The sequence below is a fragment of the Meles meles genome, chromosome 21, assembly GCF_922984935.1.
Source record: "Meles meles chromosome 21, mMelMel3.1 paternal haplotype, whole genome shotgun sequence".
Taxonomy (NCBI): Eukaryota; Metazoa; Chordata; class Mammalia; order Carnivora; family Mustelidae; genus Meles; species Meles meles.
Genome location: NC_060086.1, coordinates 31,063,320 through 31,076,190, shown reverse-complemented (window position 1 = coordinate 31,076,190; position 12,871 = coordinate 31,063,320).

Sequence of the window (12,871 nt, the reverse complement as noted above, 5' to 3'; positions counted from 1 at the left end):
GCCAAGAGACAAAATCAAAGGTATTACATAGGCACTTATGTAACCACTTAAAATGTAACCATTAAAAACTATAAAAACCATTCATAGCTCAAGAGCCATTAAAAAATAGAGCTGGATTTGGCCTGTGGAGTATAGTTTGCTGACCTCTGTCCCACATAATTCTCAGATTTCTGACTCACCATTTTGCACTGACCTATCTGAGGTACTTCAGACTCTCAGCTCTGCCCCAGCTTGTATCCTTAAGCCAAACCCATTACCCCAAAACAGTCACCATGCAGTTAAGGGACTCTGAATGGTTAACAAGAGCAAACTTATTTGAAAATGATCAGGGTTGTGGATTCTTCCCCCCACCCCATCATATCAAAAAAGATTGGGCATATTGGTGGAAAGGGACCAACATCTCAGGGTTTCTGCCCATGAGTCAGTGGAATTAGGTCATGTTTCAAAGTGAAGGTAATGCCTTTTGGTGTGCTGTAAGGGGAACTGGTTCAGTGATTTGTGGAGGAGAATGAGACCCGCTATTGCTATATCTATGCTTATGTCCAGCTCAGATACAAAGTACATATATCCATGGGGTAAGATAAGGCTCCTTAATGCTGGACTTGTTTTTCTTCAGAAGCCTTCCAAGACGAGTCACCCAGCTGCCAAACTGCAGAGCAGTCTGGACTTCTGCAGACATACAAGACAGCAACAACTCAATCATGGATTCATTAATTTGTTCAACAAGCATTTATTAGCCACCTACTATCTTCAGGGATTTAAAAAATAAAAAGGAGCAGCCAGTGAATTCTTGGGGAGCTCAAGTCCAGGTGGGGAAAGAGTTGCTGAAATGGACAAATAAGCATCCATTTAGATCAGAATAATCTCATAGATGCAGAAAGATCCGCCCAGACTCACATGTGAGAGGTGAGAGTATATGGGAGGACACCTCCCCAGACTGGGGAGGAAAGGAACAGCTTCCAAAAAAGGGATGGTTAGTCCATGTAGTCCAAAAGGCAGAGATGAGGAAAGGTACCCAGGACAAGGGCAAGCCTATAAAAGCACAAGGGGACGCAGTATATATAAGAAGTCAAAATGTTTGAGGGAGAAGGAGTGTTTGGAGTGTGTATGTGTGCATTGGGATGGAGACAGTACTGGGACAGAGTGGCAAAAGATCAGGCTGGAGAAAAAAACAAAAAAGGAAGAGAGAAGACCTAAAGAGCCTCTCTGCCTTACTTACCATTTGTCCCTGATGCTTAAAGCAATGAGAAACCACTGGGAGACTTGATCAGAAGAGTGCCTTATCTATGTTATTAAAAATTAAAAATGCACAAGTGTGGCTGCCTCATGGTGACCCAAGACTCATCAGAATGAAGGTCAAATTTCTGAGTGTGCATTTCAAGGTCTTTTGCACCTTGACCTTTCACTGCCTTTCCAGTCTCCCTTCTTTGTATTCTTTACCTCCGTTCTGCCAAGCAACTCCAGTGCCAGCCATTCTAGACCATTCACTCCTTCCCTCAACATGTCATTTACTTTGTATTAGTTATTTATTGCTGTGTGATAAATACTTCTGAACTTAACAGCTTCAAAAACAAACCTTTATTATCTGAGTTGGTTTCCAAGTGTCAGGAATCCAGGAGTGCCTTAGCTGGGTGGATCGGCTCAGGGTCTTTCATGAAATCGTAGTTAAGATTTCAGTTAGGGGTAACGGGGGGCTTGCACCTGGGTGGCTCAGCTGGTTAAACATCTGCCTTTGGCTCCAGTCATGATCCCAGGGTCCTAAGATTGAACCCCAAGTTGGGCTCCCAGCTCAGTGGGGAGCCTGCTTTTCCCTCTCCCTCTGCCACTCCCCCTGCTTGTGCACATGCTCTTTCATGCTCTCTCTCTCTGTGTCAAATAAATAAATAAGTAAAATCTTTAAAAGAGAAAAAGAGGGGCGCCTGGGTGGCTCAGTGGGTTAAAGCCTCTGCCTTCAGCTCGGGTCATGATCCCAGGGTCCTGGGATTGAGCCCCGCATCGGGCTCTCTGCTCGGCGGGGAGCCTGCTTCCTCCTCTCTCTCTCTGCCTGCCTCTCTGCCTACTTGTGATTTCTGTCTGTCAAATAAATAAATAAAATCTTTAAAAAAATAAAAATAATAAAAGAGAAAAAGAAAGAAAGATGTCGGCTGGGGCTTCAGTCATCTGAAGGCTTGACTGGGGCTGGAGGAGCCGATTCCAAATGGTGCACTCCATAGCAGTTGACTAAGATGCCTCAGCAGCTTCCTCACAGGAAGCCCCCAGTCTTTAATGTGTACACCTCTCCATGGGGTGCTTTTGTGTTCTTGTGATTTCCCCGAAAGCAAGCAATTCATGAGAGAAAACAAAGAGGAGCCAAAATGCCTTCTTAGACCAATCTCGTACATCCCAATTACATCTACCATATTCCATTTACTAGAAGCAAGTCACTGAGTTTTCCTCACACTCAAGAAAATAGGAATTAAGCTCCAGCTCCTTAAAGGAAGAGAATCAAAGATTCAAGTCCACACATAATTTAATGCCAATGCCCTTTTCTCTAAGCCAGTTGATCTCAACTTGGGGATAATTCTGCCCCTTCCCCCCGCCCAGGGGACATTTGTCAATGCCTGCAGACATTTTTGGTGGTTACAAGTGGAAAGGAGTGTGCTCCATCTGATGGTGAGAAGCCATGGATGGTGGTAAACATCCTGCGATGCTCAGGGCAGCGCCCCTACGACAAAGAATTATTCAGCCTGGAGTCTCAGTAGTGCTGAGGCTGAGGAATCCTGGCCTAAGCTATTCTTTAGCTGTGTGACTTTGGGCAAATTAGGTATTCTGTGTAAGCTTCGGTTTCTTCAGCTCTAAGATAGCAATACAATATATAATCCATCTAAAAAAACAAGATTAAGCATGTAAAATACTTATACAGTGAGGCCAGGTTGCCTTCTCTGTGCCAGGCCCTGGGCCAAGATACAAGGAACTTGTAGGTGAACTAGCCAGGCTAGGGGCTGACTTTGTAGCCTTACGTATTTGGAGCTTTAATCATAACATCAGTCTCAGTTTTAATATAGTTTATCATGTGCAGGTCACTGTTCTATTTATCTGTGAAAATCCTGGAGAGAGGAGCAGCTCTCTTTCCTTGTCAAGCCCACCTCAATGCCTAGCAACATGTTTTACACTGACAAGATACTCCATCAGTGTTCGTGGAATTGAATTCCACCCGCTCACTTCTTAAAATGACTACTTTTTATATTAAGGTGCCGGGAATTGTAAAATGTATAGTCTTTTTAATAACAGTTTTCCATTTTGTTATAAGGGCTTGGGGAAAAAACACTCTATTAACTGTATTCTTCTATTGTGAGATCCATCCCAACTTGAGAAATGTTAAAATTTGAGAAACAAAACAAATGTGCATCACAAAATTGAGGAAATGTGGTAACAACATTTGTTTGTATCCTAGTGTCCTAATTTTGACTGAAAGAAGTCCGTGTGTCAGGTCTGCTGTTATTTTTCCTGTGGACATGGTTTTCATGCCGGCGTATTAGTTTTCTCTTGCTGCTGTAACAGATTACCTCCAGTCATGTGACTTAACCCGTATTTATTATTGTACAGTTCTGGAGGTCAGAAGTCTGATGGAAATCTCACCAGGCTAAAAAATCAAGGTGTCTATAGGGCTGCTTTCCTTCTGAAGGCTTTGGAAAGGAGTCTGTTTCCTGGCCTTCTCCAGCTTCTAGAGGCTGCTCTCAGTCCATGACCATGGCTCATGGTTCCCGTTCTCCGTTCAAAGCCAGCAATGGAAGATTACATTCTTCTGTCTGTCTTCCATAATTACATCCCTCCATCTCCCTCTTTGACTTTTAAGGACCCATGTGATTACACTGGGCCCTTCTGGAGTATCTGATCTAATCCCTCCCTCTGTCTTAATGGCCACTGACTAGCAACTTAATTCCATCTGTAACCCTGGTTCCCCTTTGTCATGTCACCTAATATATTCACAAGTCCCAGGGATTAAAACATGGACATCTTTGGGGGGATGGTTATTCTGCCTACCATGGTCTGTGACACCAAAGGAACCACAAAAATCCCTCTAGACATGTAGAGGTAATCCAAATCACATCTCATAACACAGGGAAGGTTGAATATGACTCACACTATCAAGTTGGCTGTATGAATTCCAGCCACTGCGTCCCAGTGCCCGGATCCAGAGAAATATTGCATTTCTGTGCTCCTTGCCACAGGGTGAGTGAGATTCAATCCCTTTCTACATAAGCAAACGGAACCTATAAACCTCAATTTGGCTACTCCACTGTTCCAACATAACATTGCTCAGTGTCGTGAAACGTGACTCTTCAAAAATCTATTATGTGACAAGCCGGGTGGTTTATGACACAAATATTGTATTTTGCACACTTCATTTGCAGTTAAATTATTGAACATCTGACAACACAGGCCATGTTCTGTTTCTTAGTGCAAATCCATTAGAAGGCATTTTGTTGTTGTTGTTGCTGCTGCTGTTAAATTGGGGCTCTAACATTTCTAGACGTGAAGAGTGAATTTATTTTACAATGATTAAAAATCATTTTGTAATTAGATTTGAATGAATAGGGAGTTATTGGAAAAGCTAAGCCCAGTGTTCAGCTTCTGAAGGAACAGTTCCAGTGCTCATGTGTCTGTGGTATTTACCATTGTGTCACTTGGCCATTTTGTAAAAGAGGAAATCAAGGCCAAAGGAAAAACAACCAATGAGAGTTGAGACTAGGGAGGTAAATCTCCAGGAGGATTTTAATTTGGAGTCACTTCTTTTTTTTTTTTATTCGTTTATTTGTTTATTTACAGCATAACAGTGTTCATTGTTTTGGCATCACACCCAGTCCTCCATGCAGTGGAGTCACTTCTTGAGATAGGTCAGACTTTGGATTTTTAAAGCCTGAACTGCCCTGTTCTCCCAGTGATAAGACCATTTGTTCCGCCTACCACTGTGGTCATAACATCAAAATCTATTACAATCGGCAGTTAAAGCAAAGGAGATAAATGATGGCGGTGCATTATGGTACATTTGGGAGTGGTGGAGACTGTGGAAAATTGGAAAGCACGTGTCCTCTGTAAATGCATAACTGCTACTCGGCTCCCACTGATTGTTTTAAGAGAGTATGGGAGACGTCTTCCCGATTTGTATAACTTCTCACAAGAAACAGCATCTTTCCCCCCCCCCAAGTTTTTATTTAAATTCCAGGTAGTTAGCATGCAGCGCAATATTAGTTTCAAGTGCACAATATAGTGATTCAGCCCTTCCATACATCGCCCAGTGTTCATCATAGCAAGTATACTCCTTAATCGCCATCACCTATTTAACCCATCCCCCTGCCCACCTATTCTCTGGTAACCATCAATTTGTTCTCTATAGTTAAGAGTCTGTTTCTTGGGACGCCTGGGTGGCTCAGTCAGTTAAACGTCTGCCTTCAGCTCCGGTTATGATCCCAGGATCCTGGGATTGAGTCCTGCATCAGGCTCCCTGCTCAGTGGGGAGTCTGCTTCTCCCTCTGCTGCTCCTCCTGCTTGTGCTCTCTCTCTCTCTGTCAAATAAATAAATAAATAAATAAATAAATAAATAAATAGTCTGTTTCTTGGTGTGTCTCTTTTTTGCCCCCTATGTTCATTTGTTCTGTTTCTTAAATTCCACATATGGATGAAATCATCTGATATTTGTCTTTCTCTGACTGACTTATTTCACTGAGTATAATACTCTCTAGCTCCATCCACATGACTGTGAATGCTGTACACTGTGTCCTCCTTACCCATGCATCAGTCAGGGGACACCTGGGCTCTTCCCATGATTTGGCTGTTGTTGATAATGGTGCTGTAAACCTCCCGGGGCATGTATCCCTTCAAATCAGTATTTTTGTAGGCTTTGGGTAAATACTTAATGGTGTGATTGTTACATCATAGGGCAGTTGTCTTTTTAACTTTCTGAGGAACCTCCATATTGTTCTCCAGGGTGGTTGCACCAGCTTGCATTCCCACCAGTAGTGCACAAGTGCTCCCCTTTCTCCGCATCCTCGCCAACACCTGTTGTGTCTTGTGTTGGTGATTGCATGTCCCTGATGATGAGTGATACTGAATGTCTTTTCACGTGTCTGTTGGCCTTCTGTACATCTTCTTTGGAAAAATGTCTATTCGTGTCTTCTGCCCATTTTTAACTAAATTATTTGCTTTTGGGGTGTTGAATTTTATAAATTCTTTATATATTTTGCATTCCTACCTTTTGTCAGGTATGTCATTTACAAGTATCTTCTCCCATTCTGAAAGTTGCCTTTTAATTTTGTTGATTATTTTCTTTGCTGTGCAGAAGCTTTTTATTTGGGGGCACCTGGGTGGCTCAATCAGTTAAGCCTCTGCTTTCGGTTCAGGTTGTGATCTCAGGGTCTTGGGATGGAGTCTCACTTTGGGCTCCCTGCTCAGCGGGGAGTCTGCTTCTCCCTCTCCCTCTGCCTGTCTCCCCAGCCTGTATGTGTGCTCTCTCTTTCTCTGAAGTAAATAAATAAAATCTTTTTTTAAAGTTTTTTATTTTGATGAACTCCCAACAGTTAATTTTTGCTTTTGAAGAAATCAGAATTCTTGATTTTTATGTAAAGTCTTTAGATTTCAAAATATGGAATTTTAATACAAAAATAAGTTTTTAACTGTTCAACTCAAACAATACGCATATATAGATCAAATATAGCTCAGAGGACATTTGATTTAAATTTCTAGGCTCCAACATACCAGATAAACTATATACATAGTGTGGCCAAAGCTGCAAACTTCGAAGTAAGTGCCATCGTGCAATGAGGTGTAGTGCACAGAAGAGACTCTTAAACAGCCTTCCAGCAGAATTGTTTGTTTGAACCTTAGTTTGTCTTTTATTAACTGTTAATGACCGTAGGCTAGTTACTTAACATCTGTCTCCATTTTTGTTTCTTCTTCAGACCAAATGCAAGTAATATCTATCTCATAAGGTTACTGTGAAGGGGCACCTGTGGCTCAGTAGGTCATGCATCTGACTCTTGATTTCAGCTCAGGTTATGGTCTCAGAGTGTTCGATCCAGCCCTACATCAGTGTGGAACCTGAGTGAGATTCTCTCTCTCTCCCTTTCTGTCTGTCCCTCCCACTTACATGTGCTCTCTAGGAAGGATGGGGGGGGGGGGACAGAGGGAGGGAGGAAGGAAGAGGGCTATTATGAAGATTTAGAATTAATTCCTATTTAATTCCAGTAGGGACTGAATGTGGGAAGAGCTTGTATTGTCTCACTGTTGTTGTTACTAATAAGAAAACCAGAACAACTCATGTTTGGAGTTTCGGCGACCTTCCTCAAGGTCACATAGTCAGTGTGACTCTATGTTGCCTCTTAAGTGTTGCTTCTGGTGAAGGTGTCAGTGACTGTCTCATAACTGGTTTAAAAGTGGGAAAGATAGGGGTGCCTAGCTGGCTCATTCAGAAGACCATGTGACTCTTGATCATGGGGGTGTGAGTTTGAGCCCCAAGTTGGGTATAGAGATTACTTAAATAAATAAAATGTTTTAAAAAATGAATTGATGAGATGCTGGCGAGGATCCGGAGATGGGGGAACCTTCCTACACTGTTGGTAGGAATGCAAGCTGGTGCAACCACTCTGGAAAACAGCATGGAGTTTCCTCAAAAAGTTGAAAATACAGCTACCCTATGACCCAGCAATTGCAGTACTGGGTATTTACCCTGAAGATACAAATGTAGTGATCCAAAGGGGCACATGCACCCGAATGTTTATAGCAGCAATGTCTACAACAGCCAAAATATGGAAAGACCCTAGATGTCCATCAACAGAGGAATGGATAAAGAAGATGTGGTATATATACACAATGGAATACTATGCACCCATCAAAAGAAATGAAATCCTGCCATTTCTGACAACATGGATGGAACTAGAGGGTATCATGCTTAGTGAAATAAGTCAATTGGAGAAAGACAACAATCATATGATCTCCCTGATATGAGGAAGTGGAGATGCAACATAGGAGGTTTGGGGGGATCCCAACAAGATGGGATCAGGAGGGAGACAAACCATAAGAGACTCTTAATCTCACAAACTAAGGGTTGCTGGGGGAGGGGGGTAGGGAGAGGGGGGTGGGGTTATGGACATTGGGGAGGGTATGTGCTATGGTGAGTGCTGTGAAGTGTGTAAACCTGGCGATTCACAGACCTGTACCCCTGGGGCTAATAATGCATTATATGTTTATAAAAAAATTTTAAAAATTATTTTAAAAATGAACTTATGGAAGAAAAAGTAGGGAAAATAGAAGCCCATGATTTGGGTGCTTATATGCCCGAAGGCTGTTTCATTAACACCTGATAGATAAACCATATGAATACAAATAAAGGCCTTGTTCCCTCATTACTTGAGTTTGAGACAAGATTAGAAATGAAATTGTGTCACTTGTAACCCTTCAGTGGCTCCCTATGATCCTGGGGTAATTAGTGATTATTTAATATGGCTTTGGAGGCCCTCTATTATGATCTGGTCTGTCCCTACCCGAAACCCCCATCTTACACTCTTTGTTCTAGGCCTGCTGCACTCTATATCCAGGATGCAGCATATCTCCTTTTTCCTCTGGGAATTGTACTTTTATATTCCCTCTGCCTGAAACACTCTTAGGAGCTTAGAACTGAGTGAATCACATTCCCTAGCTCATGTCATATCATCATACTTGGTCAATGGATGGCCCTTGTCTTATCTTATTATTCATTTATTTCTTTCCTTATAGACCTACTTCCCAATATCATGTCCTTCTCTCATGTGTTTGATACATGTTTGCAAATATTGTAAACTATACAGAGTTATTTTGATGGGGAGTTTTTAATTAACATAAATAGCATGGTGTTATAAATCTCATCCTGAGGCTTTCTTCACTCAACCCTGTTTTAAGATCTACCTATATTTCTCTCTGTATGTTTAGCTTGTGGCTTTCTCATGCTGTATGATGTTCTGCAATGTACACATCACATTTCATTCAGTCCCCTAGTGATGGACACCTGGGTTGCCATCTTGATATTACCAACAAACTGCGTGATAGGGGCTCATCCCTTCATGGATTTGTGGGGGCACATGCCTGGGACATATGCACAGGTGATAATAGGCTAGCTTTTCCAAATGGCTTTGCCAGTTTACACTTCCACCATGAAGGAAGAAGAGTTCCCTGGCTCTGTGCTTCCTGGCATTTGCCACCTGTCTAATGTTTTGCTGTTCTGATGGGTAGGTAACATCTCATTGTTTTAACTTGCCTGCCTGTAGTTGCTGAGGAGTGTGAGGGTCTCTTCCTATATCCTAGAGCAGCCAGGTTTCTCCATAGCTGAATCATCTGTTCATGGGTTTGTTTGTTTTTTTTTTTTTTCATTTGTTTGTTTTTTAACCTTTCCTTTGGGTTTTCTGTCTTTTCTTCATAACTTACAGGAACTCTTTATATATCCTAAATATTTAACCTGTTCTTGGTTCTGGATGTTGTAAATGCCTCTCAGGATCTGTGTCATGTCCACCTCCCTCTTTCTGGGCTAGCTGAGTCCAACTCATTCTTAGGATCACCCTAGACATCCCTTCCTCCATGAGGCATTGCATGAGCTTCCTGAATATCCTGGAGCTTCCTCTGTTATCTGTCTTGTGTACACTCTTGCAGCCCGCTTTGCTTCCCCTGTCATACTGCTCATCAATCTGTCATGATCCCCTGTTAGAGTCCCAGCTTCCCCAAGGTGAGTTTGAGCTCCCTGAGGCTATGGATCACTTCTTGTTCGTTGTGACATCTTCAGCTCCCACTTCAGGGCTTAGAATGTAGGGCCAGGACAAACATTTGTTGACTCAATGAGAAGTAAACTCATCTATTAAATAGTTCCTAGACATCTGATTCGATATATGAGCAATCTAGGCATTAAACCATCCCAGTGACCCTGCAGTGGAGGATTTGTTATCCCCATTTTACAGATGAGGACACAGAGGTGATGTGCAGTATATGTTATAGGGGAGATGGGTAACTACAAGCTGTCCTCAGCACTTGCTGTATATATACAACCCTATAGCTCAAGCTGCCAAATTAGGGTTTTAGAAAATCTTGCCAGAAGCATGATCATTTATCTACCCTCAGATATTTCTTTTTTGTTGTTGCACCTGGCTACAGGACTCTGATGTCATCTGCCCTCTCTCCAGCATCATTTCTTCCATTCTTACCACCACCTCTCTCTCTCTGTAAGTCCCAGGAACACCTGATCCCCTTATAGTTCCTCAGATGCTGTTCCTTCTCTTCAGAGCAGCACTTCTCAGCCCTCAATGCAAATATAAATCAACTGGGGATCTTGTTAAAAAGCTCGGATTCGTGTTTGCTACATCCCAGGCGGAGCTCAAGACTTTGCATTTCCAGCAAGCTCCCAGGCGATGTTGATGTTGTTGGTCTGAAGACCACACTTTGAGTAGCTAGAATTTAGCATACTCCTTATTCAACCTAATCCTTCCTCCCAACTGTTCATGCTTCGGAGCTCAGCTTAAATTTCACTGCCCTAGGGAATCCATTCCTAATCAGACTAGACTAAGAAATACATCCTCACTGCACTCTGCCTTTGTTTACTGAAGCTCCAACCACCATCGTATTAATGAGCCACAAGCAGAGACATGTGATGGCTGTGTCCCTAGCTCAAAGACAAACTCTAGGAAAGAGGGAGCATCCGTCGGGCTCCCCATCATAGTCCTTGTATCTGAGTATGACTTGCCCGTAATAGGATCTCAATAAGTCTGTGTGGATTGAAAGGGCTGAATGGAGATGAATGTTCTAACATTTGATTCGGAGACCCCATGACGATTGGTTTTTAACCTCTTTCAGACTATAGATCCCTTCAAGAATGTGAGGAAATCTATCCCCAGAAAAAAATCTCTCCCAGAAAATTGGAGCATATTCAGAACATCTTGCCTGAGCATTGCATTCCATTTCAGCAGGTGAAGAATTGCTTCCCTGTGTAAATGTAATCATCACACATCTCTTCTGATGAGCACCAGGTGGCCCCTAGTTCTTCCCTCCATTTTACTTCATTCAGTCTAACACTGGAGGAGCACTGTGGGGACTCCTACCATCAACACAGCCTCTTCACCTCCAAACTCCCTGCACAGGCAGTGGTGAAGAGTTGTGGGGGAGAAGTGGCCTGAGCAAGGTAGGGGTGTGTGTGCTCCTGGAGAAAGGACCCAAGTCTTACCAGATCAACAAGTGAATTATCCCTGACTTAAGTGAGACTTGACATGAGCTAGAAATCATTTAACCTGGAAATGGCCTTGTTTTTCATCTGGGCTCTGGCCACTGAACCTGATTTTAAAACATCTCAGAGATCTACCTCTCTGATCATTTCCATGCCTCTTTGTCCCCTGGAGACAGAAATGCTTCGCTTGGTGGACCAGTGTGGACTTCAGTGACAGAGGCACCTGCTTTCACATCCAGCTCACCAAACTCTGAGACCGGTGGGTCAAGAGTTAACTTCCCTGAAGCTCAGCTTCCACATCTGTGAAATGGGTCCCATAAAAATATCCTCTGAAGTCTTGGGGCCTATTTTCAATGCTGAAACAATATCTGCCATTATATTGCTCTTGCCTTTTTTTTTATTATTATTTCTTTTCAGCATAAAAGAATTCATTGTTTATGCACTACACCCAGTGCTCCATGCCATACGTGCCCTCCATAATACCCACCACCTGGCTCCCCCGACCTCCCACTCCCCACCCCTCCAAAACCCTCAGATTGTTTTTCAGAGTCCATAGTCTCTCATGGTTCATCTCCCCTTCCAATTTCCCTCAACCCCTTCTCCTCTTGCTTTTATTTATTTTTTTTTAAGATTTTATTTATTTATTTGACAGAGACCACAAGTAGGCAGAGAGGCAGGCAGAGAGAGAGAGAGGAAAGCAGGCTCCCTGCTGAGCAGAGAGCCCTCTGCGGGGCTGGATCACAGGACCTTGGGATCAGGGCCTGAGCGGAAGGCTTTAACCCACTGAGCCACCCAGGCACCCCTCCTCTTGCTTTTAAACAGAAGCATCCTCACTGTGTCCCATAATGGAACCAGCTTAGAGGGGCTTGCTTTGTCCTTTTAGTCTAATAATCTAATCTTTTTGCTCCTCTAATCTTTCTCCTCCCAGGCTCCTGGGGATGTAGTACATTATAATCTGTTATTGGCACTGCTTTATTTGCAGGCAGGGACATTTTATTCTTTTTCAACTTGTACAAACCTGGACTTGGCTTCCATCCACAGCCAGACCTAGAAATTATAATGCATTACCAGGTAGGTATTCATTTCCTGGTATTATTCTAAAAGACTTCTGGGGTTCAAGAGAGTTTGAGCAGTGAATTTGAGGAAGACACCCTGTAGGTTGCAGTAAAAGCCTGTTAGGTACTATTTAAGGCGGGGGTTTTTTGTAAGTCTTTAATATTCTTTCTGAGGTTCAGTTATTTACGCGGCTAGCTTCAGGTAGAGAGTAATTTGAATATCACTGTTGGTGAGAGATGGGTGGAGGAGAAGGTGGCAGTTTGCAAATCACACAAGTCGGTCTTGGCTTTGGTGAATACCACCAAGATGCAGAAATGTAGGTTTGCCCTCTATTCCATGTTAGAGTTTAATGATTTTTTAACATAAAATTACACAGATAATACATTGCTATCTGTAGGGATGATACTGGGAATACACAGCTGTGATAGACAAGTGATCTAAGCCCGAGGCTGGAGCAGATCTGAAGACCCCCTGGACAACCAGAGCACTAACCCTGTACCTGCTGGATGGGGCGGGGAGAGCTGGCAAGAGGGGAGACCCTAGGAAAAGGCAAGGGATGGTCCGAATAGTAGGGGACATCCTTTCCCAACTGGTACAGAA